Source organism: Saccostrea cucullata, unplaced genomic scaffold (genome assembly GCF_032062105.1).
Source record: "Saccostrea cucullata isolate Sc308-1 unplaced genomic scaffold, CSIRO_AGI_Scuc_v1 ctg1029, whole genome shotgun sequence".
Lineage (NCBI taxonomy): Eukaryota > Metazoa > Mollusca > Bivalvia > Ostreida > Ostreidae > Saccostrea > Saccostrea cuccullata.
This window is the reverse complement of record NW_026922501.1, coordinates 98543-104126: the sequence shown is the minus strand read 5'-3', so window position 1 is coordinate 104126 and position 5584 is coordinate 98543.

Here is a 5584-nt window from a genome sequence, read left to right as displayed (position 1 = left end):
AAATTTCTATCCGTAGTGTTCATAGCATTATTGATCACTTTGCATGAGATGATATATTTTTACCAAGCAATGAATTTAGAAACTCAACATACATCTTTCGAAGTCTACAGGCGCCCGCATGGCGCAGTGGTGAAAGCGGTTGCTCGAGAGTCGCAAAGGAGTCAATCCTTACATCCCGGGTTCGAATCCCACTGTGGGACGTGGAGACTGGTCCTTCGGATGAGACCGTATAAACCAAGGTCCCGTGTCGCAGTAGGTGCTGGCACGAAAAAAGATCCCTCCCTGCTCAATGGCCCTCAGTGCCAAGTATATGACAAAATTTACAGCTCTCCACCGGCAAGTGGTGGCGTCTCCATGTGAGTGAAAAATTCTCAAGAGAGAGATGTTTAACAATATATATGTACACAATCAATCAATCAAGTGTACAAATTCTCTTTAATTTTGTGTGTGTTTTTAGCTCTTCTGAGCCAAAGGCTCAAAGGCCATTTGTGCGGTGTGCGTCGTGCGGTGTGTGTTAACTTTTTAGCTCACCTGAGCCGAAGGCTCAAGTGAGCTTATCTGATCAAAATTCGTCCGTTGTCTGTCGTTGTTTGTTGTCGTAGTCGTTGTCGTTGAAAACTTTTCACATTTTCATCTTCTTCTCAAGAACCACTTGGCCAATTTCAACCAAACTTGCTACAAAGTATCCTTGGGTGAAGGGGATTGAGTTTGTTCAAATGAAGGGCTTTGCCCTTTTCCAAGGGGAGATACATGTAATAATGAATTAGAGAAAAATTAAAGGCATTTAAAAAAATCTTCTTCTCAAGAACCACTGAGCAAGGAAAGATGAAACTCATATGGAATCATCCTCAGGTATAGTAGATTCAAGTTTGTTCAAATCATGACCCCTGGGGCTAGGGTGGTGCCAAAATGGCCGCCCAAAGTTTTATATAGGAATATATAGGAAAAATCTTTAAAAATCTTCTTCTCAAGAACCTGACTGAGCAAGGAAAGATGAAACTCATGTGGAATCATCCCCAGGTAGTGTAGATTCAAGTTTGTTCAAATCATGACCCCTGGGGCTAGGGTGGGGCCAAACTGGCCGTCCAAAGTTTTACATAGAAATATATAGGAAAAAATCTTTAAAAATCTTCTTCTCAAGAACCACTGGGCCAGGAAAGATGAAACTCATGTGGAATCATTCTCAGATAGTGTAGATTCAAGTTTGTTCAAATCATGACCCCTGGGGCTAGGGTGGGGCCAAAATGGCCGACCAAAGTTTTACATAGAAATATATAGAACAAATCTTTAAAAATCTTCTTCTCAAGAACCACTGGGCCAGGAAAGATGAAACTCATGTGGAATCATCCTCAGGTAGTGTAGATTCAAGTTTGTTCAAATCATGACCCCTGAGGCTAGGGTGGGGCCAAAATGGCCGACCAAAATTTTACATAGGGATATATAGGGAAACCTTTTAAAATCTTCTTTCAATTTCTTCAAAGCCATGATTAGTGATATTTTTCTATTTAAATGGAATCATCATCAGGTAGTGTAGATTCTAATTTGTTCAAATCATGACCCCCTGGGGGGTTAAAATTCAAGCCCCCCCTCCTTCCCCAAGTAAACTTTCAGTTCTGATCTGATATGTGCTTTTTATCTAGCCGATGTGCTCAGGTGAGCGCTGTGGCCCCTGGGCCCCTTGTTAGAATATGGGCTATAACTCAAGAACCCCTTGGCCATTCATTGTCAAATTTGTCACAGGGTATCCTTATACTAAAACTAGGGTTGTGACCCTAAACAAGGGGAGATAATCAGGAAAATAAAACCTAAAGTACTGGTTTCTAAAAAAAATTCTTCTTCAGAACCACTGGGCAGATTTTCACCAAACTTACATACAAGGGTCAGGATATGTTGAAGATTAAAAATTGTTCAAGGCATGACCCTGGGCAAAAGGCGTGGTCTCAAGGACACTTCAAAACACTTAATAAAAACGGTGATATTTTGCTTACTATAAAACTAGGATCATCAAATCTTGTAAGTTGATGCATCTTAGGACTTCACATCATGTTAACACAAAAGTAGGTCACGGTGACCTACTTTTTAATTTTTTTTTACGGGCTTTTGTTTTCAAATTGATTTGGAGGCATATTTTGGACACTTTTAGGCCTATGATCATCAAACTTTCAGTTGATGCATCTAAGGTCCTTGAACAAGGTCAGCATAAAGTAGGTCACCGTGACCTACTTTTTGAATTTTATGGCTCATCTTTTGTAAAACATTTAATCCCATTATTTGAGATACTGAGAGGTTTAGAATCACCAAATCTTGTAAGTTGATGCATCTTGGGTCCTTAAAATATATTTATGAAAAAGTAGGTCACTGTGACCCACTTTTTGTATTTTGCATGCATTTGTTTTCAAATTATTTAAAAGGCATATTTTGAATACTTTCAGACCTATGATCATCAAACTTTGTCAGTTGATGCATCTTGGGTCTTCGGAAAATGTCAACCAAAAAGTAGGTCACGGTGACCTACCTTTGGACATTTTATGGCTATATTTCAGTATCTTAGGTACTTTTTGGCTTAGAATCATCAAACTTTGTCAGTTGATACAACTTGGGTTTTCGAAGAATGTGGACCAAAAAGTAGGACACTGTGACCTAGTTTTGACATTTTATGGCTATATTTCAGTATCTCTTAAGTACTCTTTGGCTTAGAATCATCAAACTTTGTCAGTTGATGCAAGTGGGTTTTCAGAACATGTCGACCAAAAAGTAGGTCACTGTGACCTAGTTTTGACATTTTATGGCTATATTTAAGTATCTTAGGTACTTTTTGGCTTAGAATCATCAAACTTTGTCAGTTGATGCAACTTGGGTTTTCGGAACATGTCGACAAAAAGTAGGTCACTGTGACCTAGTTTGAATTTTATGGCTATATTTAAGTATCTTAGGTACTTTTTGGCTTAGAATCATAAAATATTGTCAGTTGAGACATGTTGGGTTTTCGGAGAATATTGACCAAAAAGTAGGTCGAAATGACATACTTTGGATTATCTCAGGTACGTATTGACTTAGAATCATCAAACTTTGTCAGTTGATGCAACTTGGGTTTTCGGAACATGTGGACCAAAAAGTAGGTCACTGTGACCTAGTTTTGACATTTTACGGCTATATTTAAGTACCTTATGTACTTATTGGCTTAGAATCATCAAACTCTGATAGTTGATGCAACTTAGGTTTTCGGAGAATGTCAACCTTAGGTCACAGTGATCTACTTTTGAATACATGAGGTACTTATTGGCTTAGAACCATCAGTCAATTAATGCATCTTAAGTCCTCAGAAAGTTTCAAATCAAAAAGGAGTTTTCCGTGACCTACTTATGGTATTTTATAGCTATACTGATTTCAGAAATATCTTCAGTCCTAACTGGCCAAGAATCATCAAACTTTGTCAGTTCATGCATCTTAGGATACTTAGAGTTAGAGGCTTCAAATAGAAGTGATAGACTGTACAATTTATCAGAAGAGCGATTCAAGGCCCTTGGGCCTCTTGTTTTTAAAACTTGTAAAGCATTAATTTCAAAAGATTAATCAAACTGTTTTTGTAACTTACAATGATATATAGTGTTACTTAAAAGGAGGGGTGTTTTGATGTATTCAATAGGTATACCCGTATATATCAATACACTAAAAATTGTACAACAAAACATAATTATATCTGCACACCGCACTATGTACCTTTTTCAGAATACATATTACATTATAGTAATATATTGTGAATTAGGTGAATTTCCTCTTGAACTGGTCAGGGAAAAGAAAATCCTTAAATAATGTTTTTTTTTTAAGTAGTGATGATTGTATTCTTCAAGCATGTCTCCAAAAACGATAGAAAATAATGATGACTGCATTGTAAATATTAAAAATGAATTTCATTGGCTAGGCTTAGCAAAATTGTACATGTTCGATAGAAACTGTAACACAGTGTACATATGTACTATACTCCCGAAGACCAAGTGCCCTCAGATTAGTACAGTTACTTAGTCATGTTATTACATAGAATAAAAAAGAATAATGTAATCTAGGAAAATTTGTGCAACTAGCGAGTGCATCAATAATAGTGCCTTTCATTTGTTTATACATTATAGAAAATATAATATGTACTGTACATGTTGCATGTTAAGCTCATCATTATATTTGTTATTAAAAATGTATGATTGTGAGATATATGTCTCTTGACTTCAATGAACTGAACTAAACTGATATAAAATGAATAGAATTCCTAATGCCAGCAATGTACCTTAATTTTCAAAGAATACATTCATTTCCAAATGTTTGAATTTAATTTAAAAAATGTTTTTTTTTTAATATTTGCAAAATCTGACACAAATTTAATTATCTCCTGTATCCCGTTTCCATGGCAACCGAGGTTTTAATTCAAAAATACTTCTACATTTCACAATCAATCACACATTTGTTTAAAATTATGACAGAAAAAAATCAAATCTGTAACTATGCGTTGCCAACCAATTTGATAATTACGGAGAATTGGTCTTAAAATGCTTATGTACAGAGACTTTAGAGAATAATTTTAGTTCCTTGTAATGTATAATTTTATTAACGTTATAAGCTCAGTAATATTGCTTTGCATTAATTAAGAACAAACATTACTATTGTTAGAGTTCAACACTATTTTTTAATATTTACCAAGTCATCATTTCTAGACGAAAATAATCAAATCTCTGAATGAGTGCATGTCAAAAGTGGATTTATTTTCTTTGTTGCTAAGGGGAATTTTCTGTTGCTATGGTGATAAGTACTTGCAAAATATTCCTGGATTCATAAAGAAGTCTCAGAAATATGTTTTTACTTTAAAAATTGATTTTGGTATCCACCGATAAGATTTAATTCCATAAATAACTCGCATATTTGACAATTTGTCTCTTTATCTTATCAAAACATCCATTTTTGTTGCTAGGCAACCGATTGTAAATATTAAAAAACACACGTTTTTGAATTTAAATTCCAAAAGGGAAATTCCTCTGCTTTTATGTAAAATATACCATACTCTTGTATTGTGCGAGAAGTTTGAGATATATGGCCTTGAAATTTGCCCAATTTTACAAAAATGCTGAATCAGCAAAAAATGCAAAACATGCATATCTTCCATTGCCCGTAAAAGAAATATCTTAAAATAAAAATTATATGTATTGAATGGTTTTATCGCTTGAAATGTTTATCTTTATGATAACATTAATTAAGAACCCCTCTGGTAATATTCACATTCAATTTCAAGCCTCTAAGTTTAGTGATATATTTGTCCATAAACATGGAAAATTGACCGGTTGCTAGGGAAAATTTCTTTGGCCATGTTTCCATAGTAACCAGGACCCAAAATAATTTTCATTTTACATACGTGGTTCATAGTGTAAGAGAAACCTATGTATGTAAAATCATCGAATTCTGAGAACCCTCATGATTCACTTTTATACACATATTGTCTGATTCTTACAGAGACCCGTACTTAAAGACTATCCATCACTTACAGAAACTATTTCATGTTTTCTTTGCAAATATATTGATGTTTCTACAGCAAAAACATGGA